At 36.5% G+C, this 21,838-nt stretch overlaps 1 protein-coding gene and 1 long non-coding RNA gene across 5 annotated transcripts in view; one reads left to right on the top strand and one right to left on the bottom strand.

Moving 5' to 3' along the window:
- CNTN5 (contactin 5) overlaps positions 1 to 21,838 on the top strand; it is a 698,727-nt gene that overhangs the window by 234,384 nt on the left and 442,505 nt on the right. The window lies entirely within an intron of this gene.
- Positions 1,165 to 7,585, bottom strand: LOC140001352 (uncharacterized). Its single transcript, XR_011806537.1, has 2 exons — positions 6,896 to 7,585; positions 1,165 to 4,112 (listed from the first exon to the last, which is right to left on the bottom strand). It is a non-coding gene; the product is annotated as an uncharacterized lncRNA (long non-coding RNA).

The following is a 21,838-nucleotide window of genomic DNA, read 5'->3' as shown; positions in this document are numbered from 1 at the left end:
ACATGCATGAATTCTTAAGATCTTTACAGAATGTATCACAATATCTGGAAGAAAATTACCTTAACTAAATAAGAAACTGACAAACTTTTAGAATTGCATGAATTGAAGGTTATTTAGTAACTTGCAAAATCTGTATTTAATCACAATAATTATGAATCTGAAGATAATTTTAGGAGAAGTCATGCATGTGCCAAAATATCTCAAAAAAAAAAAAAAGTTTTATCTTTTCTTTTATCTGTACTGATGCACACAAATTTAATCTCTACTGTTCAATAGAGATTCTAAACTCTGCAGTTCATTTCTACTATTCTTCTAGAAAAAAAAAAGTTATTTTAGTACAAACTGACATCATGGAGTCTTTCATAGAGAGCACCACACAGCTCTAAGTAGTGAAGTCCTAGTAACAAACTAGGACTTACACGTTTAGTCAGTGGTGAAATAGGCTTAAGGAAGTGAAATTTGACTGTACTTTAGATCATTGTAACAAAGAACAAAAAAAGGAAAGCAAAGGCAGAACAAGATGTGTTGTGAGAGTAAAGCCAGGTGGATCAAATAGTTATTTTTTAAAGGTTGGAAAATCAGCCGTATCAAACTGAAAAAAAAAAAAAAATAATTAAAAAAAAAGACTTTTTTTTTTTAAACACTTTTCTCCCTTCTCTGTGCACTTTCCCTCTCGTATTTCAGTGAACTACTTGTAGTTCTGAGTCATTGAGAGGGTGGAGATGATAGTGAAAAGCTGAAGATGCATTTGTCTCATTTGGACTAGACTGGGAAAAAGAGTTTTGGTGACTACAAATGGTTTTGGTGACTTTAGTTTCTCAGAAGAATGTTACAGAAGATCTTGTAAGTTAAGGATTGGTTCATCAATGACTGTCGCGTTAAAGGGGTGTAGCTGATTAACCGTCACGGGCCCGTTTGGATTCAGAGTACTGAACCAGTCGGACATTCACCAAAACTGGGGGTCCGTTCGGACAATCACCAAAAACGTAATAACCGCCTGGGGGTCCACTCAGACATTCACCAAAAACGTATTAACCACCTGGGGGTCCGTTCAGACATTCACCAACAATGCATTAACCGTCTGGGGGTCTGGTTAGATTCAGAACACTGAATTATCACGGATAATCACCCTCACCCAAGTCGCATTAATGAAAGCTATCACAATGCAATCAAGTATGGTTTATTACAGCAACAGATAATCAGGTTCTTTTGGATTGCCGGTGATAGTGACTGTCTGCAAAAGCAAGCTAGTATGCATGAAATACACGGGTGTTATAGGTGTTACAGATGTTACAGATGTCACAGATGTTACAGATGTTATAGATGTTATAGATGTTACAGATGTTATAGGTGTTATAGGTGTTATAGGTGTTACAGGTGTTACAGGTGTTACAGGTGCGCAGCCTAGAAATAAACGCGTTAAAAGGATCAAAGACTCTATAGAGATTTATGAGCAAATATTCAGATCTCACCCAAAGGCGTCCCAATGGGGGGGGAAGAGAGGCTCAGCCCGTCGACTGATCCCAGGAGTCAGGAGGTCCTAAGGATGTTGTATGTCCTCGGGATGGTATCTCCCCTGACGATGGTATCTTCCCTAACATCCCCTCTCTCTTGGGCCAATTTATATTATTTTCTATCTTTTAGGTGGAGCTTGAGTGGCTCTAGTCAAGCATATCTTAGTTATGATTGGTGTAAAGTTTTCCCGTCTCCGTTTAAAGTAATAGGCTCCGAGAAATTCAGAGCGCATGCTCAGTGAGGGGTGGTCACACCTTGGAGGCGGGTAGCTTTTGGGATGGAGGTGTGTTTTGGTATTATAATGATATTATAATGAGCAAAAAGTACACTAGGGTACAGCATTCGTCAAAACATGACAGGTCTTTGGCTTAGGGTGGCAAAAAGTGCAGCTTTGTGCACAAGAACAATCGAGGTCCCACCTGATCACAGAGCCTAGCCGTGGTGTCTCCACTCCACTCCACGCTCCGTGGTGTTCCTTAGAGCTAGCACACCAAGTTTCCCCAGCGCGATAGCATCTAAGGTTGGGAGCCTAGGGAACGCTCAGATAATGCAGTTATGCCCTACCCTGAAAGCCTCTTCAATGCTGTACCTTTTCCTTAAAAACGTGAATGTTAGTTTTATTTTCCTAGTTACTTCAGGCATTTACACCACATAATCCACCCCGTGACTATAGTCACTCAAGCTTCACGACAGTTGAAATATGTCGGGGATGTCACATACATTCTCGGATTGAGGTTTATCGAGTGTATGTACATTGTGTAGGGATGCTAAACGTTTCATCATAAACCAGAGTTTAACATACAAACTAATTGTCAGTATAAAACATAACACAGTGAGTATTAGCAGAACAATAACAGGGTGAAGCATCTTGTTGAAGATTCCCTTGGCAGCTGGCGACCATCCAAACAAAGTGTCCCACCAATGGTGTCTCTCATCTCTCTTCACTCTTTCCATCACTTGATGTATTTCTTGTGCATCATGATGGACAGTAATCAGAGTCTTTTGTCCATTTTCTCGGACTTGTGTCATCAGCTGCTTCAGGTCCTCATGTACCAGCAATTTCTTCACCAAGGTGAGGTTCATTCCAATAGGAGTAGGCAGCAGTTCATGAAGCAGAATATAATTAGATGCAATAAGTTGATAAGAAGTGACAGGAGCTGAGTATTTAAAATCACATCCTAGAATTTTGGTAAAATTGCAAACACAAACATTAGAGTGATTACTGGTATCTACAACTATAGAATCACAATGAGTTCTCATACAAACAAAACCTTTCCCAATATATACAAGTACAGTTTCAAGGGTTTCATTAGGATGTATCTCAAAGTGGCAAATATTTTGCTCAGTGTCAAGACAAATGTCTTGAGATTCCAGCGTGTTACTTTCACAGATGAAACCTTTTTGTTCACGCACAATGCATGCATTTACATCAATTGTTTGCCACTTTCCTCCCTTTTGATGGGCCCATACTTTATGCTCTTTAGGATAAAGTATAGTTCCATTATGATTGAGTCCTAATGCAATGATTGGATATACATTGTATATACGGTGGCATTACTTATAGTAAGTATAAAGGCAACAATTTGATCATTTTAATGGGTAAAGTTGACTAATTGCCACCAAGCTTGAAATTCTTTTTCAAATTCTGAAGCATTATCCCAAATCAATTTTCAAATTTCAGTGGGCAAAGTTCCTCCTTCTCCCTCTCTAATAATAGCTGCTGCTACAGATTGTATCCATAACTGTGCTTGGATACAGCTCAAGGCAAGGGAGGTATTGCCTTGGGCTTTTCCAAGGGTATTTACAATTAATTGATGATCATTTTCCTCAAGCCAATAAGGATGATTTTATTGGTTGTTCCAATTTCCTTAGGTCATCTGTAGTAGCAGTTATTCTACTCATTAAGACCTCAGCATCAATGCTATTTAATATACCTAATCCTGTCCCTAATAACCCAGTTGCATCCTGTGGCCCTTTTTTAGGGACCAACTAGGGTCAAAGAGAATTTGTTGTTGTCCCATATTTTTAATTATGTAAGGACCTGTGTTGAAGATGGAAGGAGTTAGACCAATGGGAGGCTGAGTCGGTTCGTTTTCAAATATCTGCAGGGGCAGAGGCTTCATATCCTTTGACCATGAATTCAAATAGTAATTCTGTGCCTCTGTAGCCCCAGAGACAGTACAAAATTATAGGTTTGGTGAAAGTAAAATGGTACCAGCAATCAAAATTTGGTTCAGTTATTTTAGTTATTTGGCAACCAATTTGTATTGTCTGTCCAGACATGGCTTGAAGTTCAGCCATTCTTAGAGAATTGTTCCAACTCCATTCATCTTTTGAAAATATTTTGTTTCCATGTAGAACTAAAGTAGAGAGATTTAGGTCCTTTCTGTTTTGAGATGCTCCAGTGACTGTGCTATACTGTGACAATACATGGTTAAATGCCATGGTGAAACACCTCAGCTCCATGCACAGCCACAGTAGCTAAGTTTCCTTTAAAGTCTGTAATTGCATCAAGGTCAGGGTAAAGCATAGCATCATTAATCCAAACTGTTGATTCGTCATCTTCCAGCTGTCCATATACAGTTCGCTCAGGGTTCCTGTGAACACAAAAGAAAATAAAATATGCTCGGTTGTATTCAACCGGCAGGGTTAGAAAGAGGGTGAAATAGCAATCTTTGATTTCCCATGCGTAGAAATATTTGGGAGTAGTTAGCACTATTGCTACTGTTAGAAACACAGAGGGCTTTCACTATCTCTGCCATGTTTGGAACTGCGGCAGTCAAAGGTGTAGTGTTAGCGTTCAGCTGTCTGTAATCCACTGTAAAATGCCATTGCCTGGTTGGTTTCTTTACCGGCCACACTGGTGAATTGTAAGGTGAATTGGTCCTTTTAATAATGTCTCTTTTTTCCAATTCTGTTACCACCCCGTCAATCCCCATAAGTGCTGCTGCTGACAACAGATATTGCCGATCATTAATGATTTTAGCAGGGGATGAGGGTATGGATGTTTGTAACAGACTCAGTCTCATGGTGCCTGAAACCCTTTGATGTGTCGCGAAACTCCACACAGTTCCATCAGGGAGTTTTCACATACAACCATGCAGTATGTCAAATCCTAAAATATTAGTATATGCAGCACCAACTAATACTTCTACCCTGGTTAATTTTTGTTCCTCTGGCAACCAGAGTGAAATTTTTGCAGTGGGGCATTGTTTTTCCACACCATTGATTCCCGTGAATTTAACCCTGCGTTGACCAGGTGTTATGCTCAGGGTTTGTGCTGTTGCATGTGTAATTACTGACATTTGGGTCCTGGTTTCAATAAGAAAATTTACCAATATTTTTGGGGGTTCAACAGGAATGGCAATGATAGGGTCAATATGTTCATTAGAGAGCCATTGAATTGTTAATACCTGCCAAGCAGGGTGGCTCATTGCCCTCCCCGGGGATAAGAGTTTTTTTGCTGACACCACAACTCACCTCGTTCCCTATTAGGTTTCAACCTCTCTTTGAATTTGGGATATCTGGGATTTTTAGTGTGGATTTGGTGGACTCGCCGAGAGTGGTCTTGGGATTTAATACTGGATGAATTAGCCCAGCGCATTCGGTGTCCGTACTTATCTATGTCTTGTACCAATTCACTCCAGGTGGGAATAGGGGAGTTAGGATTTTGCCTACAACCACTATCATTATCCCTACAAGCAGCTAGTATATGATCTTGGGTGTTTGCTACAAACATCTTAAGACAATCAGGGAGTCCAAGGATGAGAGGGGTTAACCGAATTGGATCAATAGGAGCTAACATCGGGGATTTCCTAAATTCATCTCTTTCATATATCGCCTGAATGCAGGCTGCTTTCTGTACTGCTACAGCCAGGTCAGCTCCTGGTGTGGTGGTTAAAGATACTCCAGGTCTCCAAAAGCCTCCTACCTCTTCCTCACTCAACATCATTCGATCTCCTCCTTTAAGAGAAACTCGACACACATACTCAACTTCTGATTCCCCTGACCGCCTTGAGAACTTCTCCTGTATTTTAACCAACTCTGCTGGTGGCAACGGAATTGTTTGCACAGTAGTGCGGATTTCATCATTATCATCAACAGTAGTCTCAGTCTTAACCAAAGGTCTCAAGGAAATGGATTGGGGTTCAGAATCAGAAATCTCTTTAACACCATCATCACTGTCAGACCAGAAATCACTGTCCCAGCTTTCAGGTTCTGCACTATGCAGCACTCCACGAATCTGCTTGACCGGAGCACAAGGCTGTACTTTATTTAACAGATGACTAACCCTCTCCAGCAATTGTTTAAGATGATTATTCTCATGCACAAGTTTATCATTTTCACTCACAAGTTTATCATTTTCAGTCACAAGTTTGTCATTCTCAATGGAAAGTTTATTATTTTCATCCAAAAGTTTATCCACTCTGATTCCTAATGTTTTTCCCGTCTCCCTTTCAAAGGCCAATGATGACTTCAATATTTCATTCTCTGATTTTAAAGCTGTATGTTCCGCATCAGAGATCAATTTGGGAGCAGGAGTTTCCTTAGCTTTTTGCCGAGCACAAGACAAACAATCTCCTAACACAGCATAAATCGCACCTTTACCCTTTCTTTGACCAATCTTTCGTGAAGCCTGACACAGCTCAATGCGCTCTACCACTTTCTCCTCATCTTTCCAAAACTTTTGGGAAAACTCCTTCCCTGCCTGGGAAGGGGCACATTTGTATTTTTGCAGAAGTTTATCCATAGCAATCCTGCCGACTACGCCAATTTTACTGTCGCGTTAAAGGGGTGTAGCTGATTAACCGTCACGGGCCCGTTTGGATTCAGAGTACTGAACCAGTCGGACATTCACCAAAACTGGGGGTCCGTTCGGACAATCACCAAAAACGTAATAACCGCCTGGGGGTCCACTCAGACATTCACCAAAAACGTATTAACCACCTGGGGGTCCGTTCAGACATTCACCAACAATGCATTAACCGTCTGGGGGTCTGGTTAGATTCAGAACACTGAATTATCACGGATAATCACCCTCACCCAAGTCGCATTAATGAAAGCTATCACAATGCAATCAAGTATGGTTTATTACAGCAACAGATAATCAGGTTCTTTTGGATTGCCGGTGATAGTGACTGTCTGCAAAAGCAAGCTAGTATGCATGAAATACACGGGTGTTATAGGTGTTACAGATGTTACAGATGTCACAGATGTTACAGATGTTATAGATGTTATAGATGTTACAGATGTTATAGGTGTTATAGGTGTTATAGGTGTTACAGGTGTTACAGGTGTTACAGGTGCGCAGCCTAGAAATAAACGCGTTAAAAGGATCAAAGACTCTATAGAGATTTATGAGCAAATATTCAGATCTCACCCAAAGGCGTCCCAATGGGGGGGGAAGAGAGGCTCAGCCCGTCGACTGATCCCAGGAGTCAGGAGGTCCTAAGGATGTTGTATGTCCTCGGGATGGTATCTCCCCTGACGATGGTATCTTCCCTAACATCCCCTCTCTCTTGGGCCAATTTATATTATTTTCTATCTTTTAGGTGGAGCTTGAGTGGCTCTAGTCAAGCATATCTTAGTTATGATTGGTGTAAAGTTTTCCCGTCTCCGTTTAAAGTAATAGGCTCCGAGAAATTCAGAGCGCATGCTCAGTGAGGGGTGGTCACACCTTGGAGGCGGGTAGCTTTTGGGATGGAGGTGTGTTTTGGTATTATAATGATATTATAATGAGCAAAAAGTACACTAGGGTACAGCATTCGTCAAAACATGACAGGTCTTTGGCTTAGGGTGGCAAAAAGTGCAGCTTTGTGCACAAGAACAATCGAGGTCCCACCTGATCACAGAGCCTAGCCGTGGTGTCTCCACTCCACTCCACGCTCCGTGGTGTTCCTTAGAGCTAGCACACCAAGTTTCCCCAGCGCGATAGCATCTAAGGTTGGGAGCCTAGGGAACGCTCAGATAATGCAGTTATGCCCTACCCTGAAAGCCTCTTCAATGCTGTACCTTTTCCTTAAAAACGTGAATGTTAGTTTTATTTTCCTAGTTACTTCAGGCATTTACACCACAATGACACAAGATAGTATACTTTCAAGAATGAAGGCATATAAGATTAAAATGGAAAATTCTCAATTTCTAAATTAAAAAGGCTATATACATATTTAAATAACACTATTGTGTGATTTTACTGCTGAGATTTTTGAGTTTATTAGTATTAGAATAGCAAGTTTTACATATTTTATCTGTATTAAAATGCAGAATTTTCAGATGAGGCCTGTGCAGAAAATAACGTGTAGTAAAATGTAATGTTTATTGGTTGACTGGCCACTAAAACTCCTTACATTTCAGCACTGAGTGAGTGAGTAAAATGTTCTCATTCAGTCTTCGAGCTTCAAGCTTTTTAGGAGGGAAGTATTTGTAAGGGAAACAGTTCCTTTTAATTCAGGGAAAATGCCAGCCCTGAATGAGACTAGTTTTATCCTCTGAGATTCTTAAACAGCTGATTGCTTCTTGATTATTTATAGTGGTATATCCAGATCTATTTTAATATTTTATGTTAGAAATCACATTTATCCATTATGTAATTCCCCCTAGGAAAGCTAAAATTGTAGTATGTGCCTTTCCAGAATTTTCAGAAAAGGGTCAGCATTTAAGACATACTTTTTAAGTTGTTAACACTCCAGGAGCAGGAAGATTTTCATTCTCTTTTTAAAATAGAACATTGTTGTAAATTTTGAAGTAGAAATCTTTCATAAGAACTTGCAGATTTGATATTCTTCCTCTTCTAGAATGAAAGATTTTCCCATCATAAGTTGAAAGTAAACAAGTTGAGTAAACTTACTTTCTGACTGTGAAGAACTGAGCTTTAGATTTCTATTTATTTATTAATTTATTTTTACTAGTGATGTTTATTGTCCCTATACTTTTGTCCCTGAAGCAAGATTTTGGTAAGCTTGGGCTGAAACAGCTATGCTTTTGTCTCTATTTGTGAATTTTGTCATGTACATCTAGCTGGTGTTTCATTTCCATTTTCTGGATATGTTGCATTCACTTCTGAGCAAGTGGACATGTGCTGACGGTTGTCACATATAACATTAAAGCAACTTACAATGGATTGTCACTCTTACCTGAGAGCGAAATGGGAAAAACTGTTGTCCTGCAGACAAATCAACTTTTTATCATAAAGTTGACATGCATCACAAATTAATGCAGACAATTTCTATAGTAATAATGTAATCCCTGGAAGAACTGCAGCTGTCTATTCAGGTGCATTCAATCTCTCCTTGATGGGAATAATTACCTTCCATCCTTGCTGGATAATTGCCTTTTGATTGAGGTCATCAGAGCAATCAAGTCTGTGAGAGCCAGAAATCATTGCTAGGGTGAAAAGAGAGTGGGGTGGAGAGGAGGATAGAGACCAGAACAGACATTTGAGAATGGAGAATTAATAAAGAGAATTTGCATGTATTTTACTGCTTCTTTGTTTGTAGTAATACCTTAAATGATGTGATTATATTAAATTAGATAGCTGTTAAATACGTTAAAGCCCATATCTATTTATTCTTCTTTGCTCCAAAATAAGAATATTACTGTATCAGTCGTTGAATAGAGAATTTTTTAACTGAAAGCTTTGAAAACAGTGTCAGTGTAAATACCTGCATCACTTTTGAGGTCGGTCCACTTGTGTGTCTATGTGTATCTGTTAATAGTTTAAACCGAAGAATTTAGTAATTTAGTAGCTTGGATTTTTGCCCTTGGTGTTTAGATCCTTGTGTTTGTCTATTGGAAATTGCTTTCACCTGGTTAACAATTTGACAGTGATACAATTCAGAATGCTACTTATTATTCTGGTATATGTCTTTCCAGTTATTCTGTCAATCTGACATTGTCTACATTGAAGAAAACAGTTACCTAGGCTCTTAGCTGGGAGTTTCAGCATTGTATCTACATGTTGCATGGAAGAGTAACATTTTCATTATTTTCATTTTTCATTATGGGTGCTAATATTTATAATTTCTATGCATAACAGTAAAATGTTTTACTACATGGGTGTGCACAACTACATTTTGTCAGAGAAAAATCGGTAGGGTGATTCATGTTGATTGGCTCTAGAGAAGAAACACATCAAGCACTAAAAAAATGTATACATTTTAGAAGATAGCCTTTCTTCATATTATTTTTTAAGTTAATAATGAAATACAAGTTGCAAATGAAATAAAAATGGCAAATTTATATTCTTTGTAATCTGGTGTATTTATTTCTGGTTGTTGCAGAGGGAAATGCAAATTCTGGCTGTGTTGTTACTTCCCTCATATATTTAACAGAAAGTGCGTCTCACAGACATTAGATGCTATCCATTCTTCAGAAAGAATATCTCTGGATATTTCAACCATCTTGTAGAATCAACTTGGATAATACATGCTCAGGCTGGTAAACTTACTTTTGCTGTTAAATGGAACTTCGGAGGATTAGTTCTTTTGTTCATAAGCGCATTACATCATATTTTAAATTTCAAATAGAACAAAATAATTTGTAATGAAGATAGGCAGATAATAAATGGGGCAAAGGTTCAGGGAAATTTTCTTACGTTGCTTCAGTATGAGACCTCATGACGAATTTTTATAAGCCTGTTTGGAAACATACTATGAAACTTCAAATGGCAAATATAGTGTTCCTGAACTGTCACTGAGTTAAAATGAGAGGGGGATTTACTTTTTTCAGTGCCTTCTCAAAAATAGTTAACTGTCAGAATCTGCTTCTAGGAGAGTAATGAAACTTGTGCAGTAATGCTTCCTTTTATTTTTAATAATATGCTTGTTTGAAATAGCTTAAAACTAGAAGCACATGTTTCCAACAGTGTGGAAACATATATAGTGGATATATATAAAACACGTAGGTTTTCGATGCATTAAGCTATTCTGTTATCTGTAGAGATTTTACGACACAACATTTTCTCTTCTAAAAGGAAAAGTGGACTGAGATATTTCTATTATTCTTACCAAAGTGATTCTAAAATTTGTAGTCTCAATCTGCCATATAACACGTTAAACATGTTAGAATATGTGCACTTGTCTGTTTACAGAAGAGGTTAACTAAAGCTGTACTCATTGGAAAATAGAGCTAAAAGGAACATCCCAGAAATGCATTGGTTTGCTGATAATCCTGCTGTATGAAACGAGAATACATATATTCATTTGCTGATCCTGTTTACAGGAGATAAAACCCCATGCTTCAGAGCACTGCCAGCCAGAAACTGCTTGGCATTTGGCACAATTGTACTGCTGCCTTGGCAAGTGAAGCATGGTGTCTTGCTTCTTTAAGGGAAAGGGCTGAGTAACCCAGTTAAATTGGCTCTGTCTACCACACTTGGAATCACAGGATGCTTAATACTTTTGGGGTGAGTACAGGATGATGATGATGATGAGCTGTCCTAGGAGTACTTTCCACAGTACTGTCTAAGCTACTCAGAAAGATAGATGTGAATGAGAGGGGCTCTTTAGAATAAGGAAGGTGTGGACTTGTTCTGAGGCAGACAGAGTGAGTCTGCTGAAGAAGCTATTGAATTTGACAGAAAGACACAGAAGAGATCATGGTGAGTGACAGTAGGAAGAAAAAAAATGTTTGGAAGTTAATGGTGTGGAAATGAAGTAGGTTCACCAAAGCTCTGCATGTAACTGAAAGGAAATTGTTGCTGATAAACACTGGCTGTGGCTGAATGCACAGGATGCACAGTCTGCTGCTATAAGAGGTTTCTTGCTGTTCCTTCAAGGCAGTTAGCATTAGTCACTTCTCATTCAAGTGGATGAAACACTATTATAAGACCATAGCAGTGTATACATTGCTGTCTTTCATGAGTGAAAATATAAAGGTTTTAGAAAAGTAAAAGAAAGAATATATATTGATGGTTGCTTCCATGAAATGGGAGCAAATTGTCTTTATTAGCTTCCTGATGAAGAAATTACTTCATGCCTTGCTCTTTTTTTTTTTTTTTTTAAACCTTGTCTTCTTGACTTTAATTAATATAGCTACTTGACCTTAATTTTTTTGTCTCCGTTAGTTTATCTTGTTGTTAAATTCCTTGCTTGAAGTTTGAAGTTAGGTTGTTAGCTCTTTGGAACCAGAGTATGTATGTCTGAACAACTGGGACACTGTTTGTGGCAATGCTTTTGTGGGAGTTCTGCTGGAATAATAATCAGAGGCCATACAGTTTTTGAGAAGATTGGGATTTAAGGACCTTAGTATATTGGTAAAATCGTACTTCTCTTTCTGTGTATTTTGAATGTAGACCTGAAATTATGTGTGTAAAGGTGGTCTTCTTTTAACCAATACAAATGCAGCTTTGATGGTAAGATGAAAATGGGTGTGTGAAAATCGTGTTGCAGCACTTAAAAAAGAAACTGGAAAGTTAAGTCATGAAGCTGCTTTATCTCTTAATCCCTCACAGGATGAAGTGAGTCACTTGATAGAGTGGCAGAAAATGTTGTTATTCATTCTCTTGAGTGCAGATAAAAAGTGAATTAAATGAAAGGACAATACCAGGAACAATTGAGCAGCACTGATGTTTATTATGTAAAAAGGTTAATGCTGGACACCTTATTCTAAGTCCTGATTGAACACTAATATAAAATGTTTAGCTATAAGTGACAGTCATACATTCTCAAAAATATGAAAAGCAATGCAAATGGAAGAGAATTCTTATTTTCAAACAGTACTGAACTTTATAAATTTTAAATCAGAGAATCACTAAGGTTGAAAAACAGCCGTCAAGTCCAATCATCACTTAACACTGCCAAGTCCACCACCAAATGTCTCTTAAGCACCCGGAGGGATGGAGACTCTACCAACTTCCCAAACAGCCTGTTGTAAAACCTAACCACCCTTTCCGTGAAGAAATTCTTCCTGATATCCAATCTATACCTTCCCTGATGCAACTTTATGCCATTTCCTCATGTCCTATCACTTGTCACCTGAGAAAAGAGACTGACTCGTCCTGGCTACAGCCTCCTTTCAGGTAGTTGTAGGGAGCAATGAGGTCTCTCCTCAGCCGCCTTTTTCTCAAGACTGAACAACCTCAACTCTCTCAAGACAAAACTGCCTTGTTCACTAGTTCCTTCCCTGGCTTCCCTGCTCTTCTCTGAATGTGTTTCAGCAACTCAATATCTTTCTTATGATAAAGAACCCAAAACTGAACACCAGACTCACCACACAGTCTCACCAGTGCCAAATGGAGTGGGACAGTCCTGCTGGCCACACAATTTCTGATGCAGGCCAGGATGCCATTGGCTTGCACTGGCTTACATTCAGCTAACTGTTGACCAACACCCCCAAGTCCTTTTTTGCTGGGAAACTTCCCAGATGCTCTTCCCTAGGCCTATACTTCTGGATGGGGTAAATGTGACCCAAGTTCAGCATCTGGCATTTAGCCTTGTTGCATGCCATGTGATTGGACTCAGCCCATCAATCTGGCCTATCCAGATTCTTCTACAAAGACTTCTTCCCCTCAAACAGATCAACACACACTCCCACCACACTTGGTGTCATCTGCAAACTTACTGACATGCCTGTAATTCCTTGTATCCTCCTTCCTGCCCTACCTGTAGATTGGTGTAACATTTGCTAGACTACAGTCAGTTTAGTATATCTTGGCCAAATACAATTTTGGTAATGTCTTTAGACTCTGTGTTCTAAAGGCCATCTACAACAAAGAATGAAAATGGTAGATGCAAAATATTATGGGTTTAGAACAGAAAATGCTGTATGAAAATTATGTTCAATGCATTTGTTTGTAAATCAGTATTTCCTTTTATTATTATTATTATTTTTTTCAACCTACAACATAATCATGGCATTTACTGTTATCTCAATAGAATCATTGCACGTTTAAATACTTTGCATCTGAAGAGGAGGCTCAGGGGCGACCTTATCGCTCTCTACAGATACCTTAAAGGAGGCTGTAGTGAGGTGGAGGTTGGCCTTTTCTCCCACGTGCCTGGTGACAGGACGAGGGGGAATGGGCTTAAGTTGTGCCAGGGGAGGTCCAGGTTAGATGTTAGGAAGAACTTCTTTACTGAAAGGATTGTTAGACACTGGAACAGGCTGCCCAGGGAAGTGGTGGAGTCCCCATCCCTGGAAGTCTTTAAAAGACGTTTAGATGTAGAGCTTAGGGATATGGTTTAGTGGGGACTGTTAGTGTTAGGTTAGAGGTTGGACTCGATGATCTTGAGGTCTCTTCCAACCTAGAAATTCTGTGATTATGTGATTCTGTGATTCTTTTGTGCAAATATTTAGCTTTAATAAAAAGCTGAGATACATTCTTTTTGTTCTCATTTGGAATATATAATAAAATTGGATAGTAACAGCAGAGGACACAGACATGCTGAAAATAACTCAGTTAATGAGAGGCGTAAAAGGATTCATTATGTGTTTGCATAAAATAGGGTATACCAGAGCGCGTACTGGGGGGAAAAAAAACAAAACAAAACAAACAAACAAAAAAATGGAATATTTTTTTTTTTCCTTAATTGAACATACAAAGGATCAGTGAATGATATTTTTAAAGAACAATCTAGTTCTATTAAACAGAAGAAATGATCTCACTGTCTATTTCTATTAAAAACTATATTGGGGCTTCTAATTGGTAGGTTTTTTTTTCATTCCAAGGATAAAATGCTGAAAGAAGTCCAAGGTATGGGTACATCTACCACTGTGACGGTGAATGGGAGATGGGAAGGGTACTTGGAGCAAATGCTACTGTTGCAAAGGCATTCTATTTTACTCAATGTACAATGTGGCCTGGTATGTTCTCCTATACACAAAAATCTGTGTATAAAATCTGTGGTGCAGTGAAAAATAATCAAGAGTCTTCTTCATTGTAGTGCTTCCTGTAGTAATGTAACTTCTTAATTCTCCTCAGTCAACCTGAGTGTTCCTGTGCATAGATTCTTCTCTAGTATGGTAGACTATAATCTAATGGTCAGAATCAGAAGAAGCACTCACTTCTTTCCATTGTGCAAACTGGAAAGCTAAGAGCAGTAGTTGATCTACTTAGGGCCTGCAGCAGTGAACCCTTTTGTGAAGAAACTAACAAACTCCCTTAATTGGGATGGCTTTTGCAGGCTTATCCAAAGCCTTAGACAATTTTATCTGTCAATCTCTATTACCTCCCACTTTGTCTAGCTTGCACAGATGCCAATTGTCTTTGAGGCAGTTCTCAAGCATCACTAGAAATTTGTAAAACGGGGTAAAAACATTGTGTAGCTGTGCTGAAAAACAGATGTACACTTACACAAAAAACTTACTGTCTGGTTGTTATTCCAAGAAGCTCTTTCCTCCTGTAGTCTTTCATGAACCCTTAGTATAGTGACATCCAAGATCTTCATAGTGCCAAAATAACCAATTTGTTACTAAGACAATTATTATTCTTTCTTGGACAGTTCTTCAACTCGTTGTGACAGTGTTATGACAAATTATATTAGTGTGGGTAGTATCAAAAAAGTCATTGGGAAAAAAAGTAAAGTGAAGTACTATTACCTTAACTTAGGGTGTTTTGTTTATTTATTTATTTTGTTTATTTTATCACGGACTTGCATTTGCATGTAACGGAAATCTTTCTTTGAGTTGGTAGTTGTAAAGGACTTCTCTAGTATGCTTAAAATACAATTTAATAATCCTAAATACATTATTTGGCAAAATCCAGTAATCTAACAATCCAACAAACTATTCTAAGTTTCATCAACAATAAACACTTCTGTAGCTTAAATTTATAGCAATGTTTTGGGATTTTGTTGCAGTGAGCAAAAGACCAGGCATGTTGAATAATGAAAATATTCTTCTCTACTTTGCCCCTAATGTTGGCCTAAATATGTGCCTGGAGAAGGTTTGTGAAAGGCCATATATAAATATATATATTTATTTATGTGTATGTATTATATACATATATATATATTATACATATACACATATATATTTTATATATATATATATATTATTTTTTTTTTTCCTTTCAGCTCAGGAAACTAAATCCATCTTTGGAAATTCACACATATTTATCAACTCTCTGCAGATCTCAGTCCCATGAATGCCTCCAATCTTTCCTTTTTTCCATGTTAACTTCTAACATCCATAACATCCTCTGTTGTGCATATGCACTCTGGAAAAAATCAATGTTCTCTGTACATGTTTTGACCTGGCTTCTGCTGATTTCATTTGATAATTTCTGGCTTGTGTTTTGAAAGATATATTTAATGCCTCTTCTTGGCTTTTGTGATCTTATAAAGCTTATCTTCCCTCAGCTATCTCTTTTCCAGACTAAACAGACCAAGTTTTCTTACCATACTTGTTTTTTCCATTCTATCCTTGTGGTTTTTCTTTGGACCATTTCCAAATCTACTGTATGCTTTTTGAGCTAAATTTGTGAATGCATTTTAGGTACAGGAAAATCATGCATTTATGCAATAGCTTTATGATGTTCTTGGTTCTGTCCTTTACCCTGTTAGTCACTGTACAGAACATATAGTTTCACTGAACTGTCTGTTTTAGCCCCAAGAGTTTCTCCTCTGTGGTAATGTCATCTTACATTTCTAGGATTTACTTTCTTTTTGTGCATCTATTCGTAATTATATCAAATTATTTTATGTCCTAAGAATATAGAAGTGGTTTGTTTTTTTTCAGATTGATGGCTCATCCTCCCTCTACTAGTGGCAACAAAAGATGCTGTCTGGGAAGACCACAGGAACCTGATCATTTTTTGTAGTCATTTTCTCTTGTTCTCCTCCAGCATCCATAGTCATTTTTAGAAGTATTAAAGCATACATCTCTGAACCCACATTTTAATACCTGTCTCTGGACATGTCCATGAATCTTTCTAATTGCTTTTTGAATCCAGTGGGCATTTTCATCTCTTGGGGGATGCCACAGCTGACTTTTTTCCACACTGAGAATTGGCCATTAAGCATCACCATTATCTTCATACCCTTTAATAGGATTTCACTCTGAAAAAGAGCCTTCTGCCTAATCTTGTCACAATTTAGATTATTGAATTGTCTCAATTTTTATGCAGTCCAATAGACTGAAAGCTAAGTGACACCTGATTTGTTGATATATTTGTTGATATATTATAAAGGGAATATATTTTGGTTTTCTACTTAGGATTGGGCTTTTTCAAAGGAATCTGAAAACGATCTGCATAGGTCAAAGTGGTGAATACAAAATTAGCTAGAAAACTATACTCAGTGAATAGCAGCCAGTAATGCACAGAGTCTGTTGTGTCAAACAAACCAAGATGCCTATTCTCAGTATAATTCTAGTCACTGCTTTCATTAAGCATCTAATGATGGAACAGAAAGTTCTATATTAAATCACATATCACATCATCCTTGTTAAGACTGCAGCATATTGGAAGATGAAGATTTCAAAATTAACCTGACAAACAAGCAATCATTGAGGGAAGAAAAAGATAAATATTAATGTGTATAAACCTGAAATACTGTTTAAGATACACACAATGACTTCCCAGATTTGAGAGCAACTGCTTTGGTAGGGGCTATCTAACACAGGCAAAGAGAGACCACAAAGCGAAGATGAAACATAAATGCCATATTACTGTCAAAACAGCAGAACAACACTATCCTATTATGTGCAACCAGAAGATTTGTGACAGAGCAGGCATTTAGAAAGACACTTCAAGTATTCTTACTGCTAAACTCTACAACAATAAGTATTCAAAACAACAAAACAGATACTTTAAAATAAATAAATAAAATAAACAGTAATAATGATAATGTTTAAAAAAAAAAAAAAAAAAAAAAAAACAATTTTAATGTGTCACAGATTAAGAGATACGTACATCTATTGGAGAGTCCAGAGAAAAAAAGGGAGAGCAATCTAGCAATCTAGCAAAACTTATCTCTGAAATTGATTATCCTAATTAATGCTGTTCACCATGAAGAAGATAGAATTTGGGTGTTCTGTAACAACCTTCCAAAACATATAAATCCATGGTATAGAGAAATAAACACAATTTTCTCCATATCCAAAATTCATGAGACAAGAGATTACAGTTCAGTTTGCAAAATAAAGATGTGTAAAGTCCATTAAGGAAGAGTTTCTAATGGTAGATGGAGCAGACTGCATGAAGAAGTGGCAACATTTCTTTTAACTACAGAGGCTAGTAATACGTTTGTCAAAAATGCTTGTCAAAAATGATGTAGATGCAACTGATTCTGTATTGAGGCAGGGTAAGAGGCTCAAGAAATCCACTCAGCTTGATGACACTTTGGTCAGAATCTGTAGATCATACCACAGTGTAAATAAATAGTGATATACATGTATTTATTTATCTAGGTGGGGGAACTGAACAATAAATATTATAAAACTTCCTTGAGGATAAATATTTAAAGACTTAATTTAAAACTAAGTAAGAAAATTAGTATTTTCCTATCTCTTAGTCTAGGATTAGACAACTTTGTACTCTCAAACAGAAGACAAAGAAACACAAATATATAAGTAATGCTCCCGATACTCTTGCAGTTCCACAGCTACAGTCACAAATCAGCTTAAATATTGGGTAACTACTACTTATGATTATTTATCTTATTAAACAGCAATTCAGACTGAGGTTGAAGAAGTGCCTAATGTACCAAGAATGAAAATGAACCTACTTACCAATGAGAAATGATCTATGGCAATCAATACAGAATGGCTGCAATAGGATGGGTTAGAATACTGCAGAAACCAGACAGGCTTGGCATGATTCTTAAGGCAAAGGCATTATTTCTGCCTTTTTGCAATATGGCACTGAATTAACTAAAAAGTTCCTCCGTTTAACTAACATGAAGTCTCCTTTCAACCATTTTAAGTGCCTTGATGAATTTTCTGATGATGAAGACGCCTAACTTTTCAGTACAATCTTTTTCTTCTATATGAGGATAGAGATTAGAGGTGTGGCAGACAAATACATTTTTTTTTTTTTTTTTTTGGTTTGGTTTTCTTTCTATCTTTGCTAATAGAGCAGGAATTTTACCTACTGTATGCTTTGTGTATGCTAAAATATTGTATTTGGAAAGAAAGCTAGATATTAACATTGAAATTGCTGAGTAGTCTTACAAAGAAATATAGGAGGTTTGGTGAATTTAACTAGGATAATTAACTCATAACATTATTATATATATAATAATATATTATATATAATATATATATATATAATATATATAAAATATATAATATATAACATATAATACATAATTATATAACATATAATACATAATTATATTAAATCCTAGGATTATTATAGACTCCTTGCAGAATACAGTGTTTAATTTTATGTTTTCCTAATGTATAAACTTAGTTCCAAGTTGCAAGCATGCTGCAGTATATTAAGCTATCAGGTACTTGTGAAGACAGAAAATACTGAAATAAAAAAATATAGTAGAAAAGACAAGCCACACACACATACAAAACTTTCTGATGTTTCCCATGGAAAATACTGGGACATGCTTTACAATTCTGTTTCTCAGACATGAGGGAGTAAAATATATATATATATATAATATATATATATATATATATATATATATATATATATATATATATATATATATTTTTTTTTTTTTTTTGCCCTTTGATTTTTAAGTTGCACACTACTAGGGTAAAAAGTAGCCAAAAGAAATCTAGAACCAAAACCATCTTCCTGTCCTTACTTTGACATGCCTCCAAACTGGTGCTCCCTGAAATTTAATTTTTGTCTAGACCAATAAAGAATAGTCAATAAATATTCTGGAATTTATATTGATAATTATTTTAAAATTGTGTGGTATTGCAGACCAACTTTGAACATGTATCTTCTGGATTTGAATAGAAAGAAAATGCAACTGTTCTGAAATATTAGTATTGTTTATACCCTGGTTGTCTTTGGCCATGCTTTTTTTTATTCATGATACACTGTAGCATTCAGGTCAGTATGTTTTTTAAAAAAGTACAAGTTAATTAAGTCTTATTTTACATAGGAAATACATGCATTTCTGCATCTATATAATGAAGTGGGTTTTTTTGTTTGTTTTTGTTTTTTTCTTTTTTTTTCCCCCCCCTTAGGGCATAATCCCTCATTTCACTAATCACTACTGTGATTCTTCCACTCAATGAATCATACACCACTGACTTCATTTTTTTTTTTCCTGCACTTCCATAATTTTTAACCTTTAACCTGAACTTTAGAATATCAATTTACTTTATCTGGATTTCAACAGATCTCTTGAAAAAAATTAATTTGTATTCTTTTTATATTCTTTTTATTAAAAATTACATTTTAACCTATGAAACACATTAATCTAAAGCTTTGGAGGATTTTTTTTAAATTATTGTTTAGGGAGTTTTACAATCTTTGGTCTGTGTTTTAAAAGAAATATAAACTTCTCTAGAACCTGCAAAACTTGCAGGTTCATATGAATATTCCTAAGTTCATGGTTAATATTTTAAATTTCATGGTTAACATTTTAGAATTATTTCATTTTGTTGTTATTTTTTATTTCATTTAAAGGTATATAATAATTTAAGTAACAAATAAGGACAAGTCTTCAAGACAATCACTTAATTTATTTTTAAATATACTGTTCAATTCCCACTGAGAACTCTTTTTTTTTTTTTTTTTTTTTTAGTAAAAGCAATCAAATTTCTAGATGTATGATTTTACAAACTTCATTTTACTATTGTATTAATATATTTGGGTTGAGAAAATTGGAGGAATGACACAGATAAGCCTTTATCATTGACCTGGACTTTCATCTTGCAGTATATCTAAATTCTAAGCTTGTGCTCAATGGAAAGTATGGGTGTGAATTTTACTGAAAAGTGTTACCTGTTAGTTTAAAAGGAAAATAGAAGAAGTATACAACCAGGTTGCAATGAAAGGTAACTGAGTAACGAGGATTTTCATATTGAGAAGATTCTATAAAGAATGAATTTCAGTCGTAAGATTTATTTATCTAATACTTTGCTCCTGAGCTGATCACAGAATCGTTCAGAGTAACCTTTAGTCGGCTTAACATCTTTTCTAACAAATATATATTTTATAATTGTTGATATTTGTTCTGAAGCCTTCATCCTGTGAAGCAAGTTGGAAATGTGAGCTAGACAATGAAAAATCTGAATATCAGCTATTCGCAGAAGGAGCTGAGTCAGAGGTCACTCAAAGGAAGTTATGTTTCTGTCTAAGTACAAATTCACATTTGTTTCAGTGCCCTAATATTTGAGTAGGATCTCTGCTGGTTTAAAAAATACAAACTGGTATGGGTTGAACTGAAAAGCAGTCTTTCCATTATTGGCTACTAATGTCTGATGGACTTGCAACATATTTTACATACAGTAGAAGCTCTCATGAAATATTTATGCCCTAGCCTTCATGAACGATAGTCAAAAGTCCAGCTGTGCTTTGAATATCAGGGACAACATTGTTTGACTAAACAGAATCACAGAATCAATCATAGAATCAAAGAGTGGGTTGAGTTGGAAGCGACCTTTAAAGTTCCAATCACTGCCATGGCCAGGGACACTTTCCACTAGACCTGGGTGCTCAAAGCCCTATCCAATGCTTCCAGGGCCTTGAACACCTCCAGGGATGGGGCATCCACAGCTTCTCTGGGCAAAATAAGAGGATAAGAAGATTATTGTATAAATTTGGAACTCAGCCCTTGGAATCCGAGGAGGAAATGATCTATGTTAGTTAATAGTATGGGCTACTGATCTGATGTGTACTAGAGAGATATATGAGAGATACATACTAGAGAGACTAGTATGATCTTATGTATTAAGCAAAATACTTATGGTAGCAATGATGAAATGTTAATGCCATACTGTCAGATACTGCTAAAACTTTGTGGGGAACACCACAAGTAGTGCTTGTATTCATTGAAGGAATAGGTACAAAGAGCACTTACAAGACTAAGAAATACTCAACTGTGTCTGAAAAATAAACAAAACAAAAAGAATATGTCCTGTAAAATAACACATTAAGTGAAATGGTCTTTAGCCACTAAGGAAGGGTGTTTCCAAAACGAACAGGGTGAGTAAAAGATTGTATTTGAAATTAAGGCCTGTCAAGTGTAGTAAAATGGTAGATAGTAGAGCATACTTCTCTATAATACTGAGGGACTTGACTAGAATTTCTTTTCAGTCTTCTACATCACACATTCTACACAGAGGGTATAATTAATTCATTCTATCTCTATCACAAACTGTTAGTAACTAAATAAATTCAGAAATCACAAATACACCTATTAACTAATAGCCTTATGACTTTTTGAATGATTGTATTTATTATTTTAGC

Source organism: Anas platyrhynchos, chromosome 1 (genome assembly GCF_047663525.1).
Source record: "Anas platyrhynchos isolate ZD024472 breed Pekin duck chromosome 1, IASCAAS_PekinDuck_T2T, whole genome shotgun sequence".
In the NCBI taxonomy this organism is placed as follows: domain Eukaryota; kingdom Metazoa; phylum Chordata; class Aves; order Anseriformes; family Anatidae; genus Anas; species Anas platyrhynchos.
Note: the sequence above shows the minus strand (reverse complement) of the source record. Positions and strands in the feature narration are given on the sequence as shown.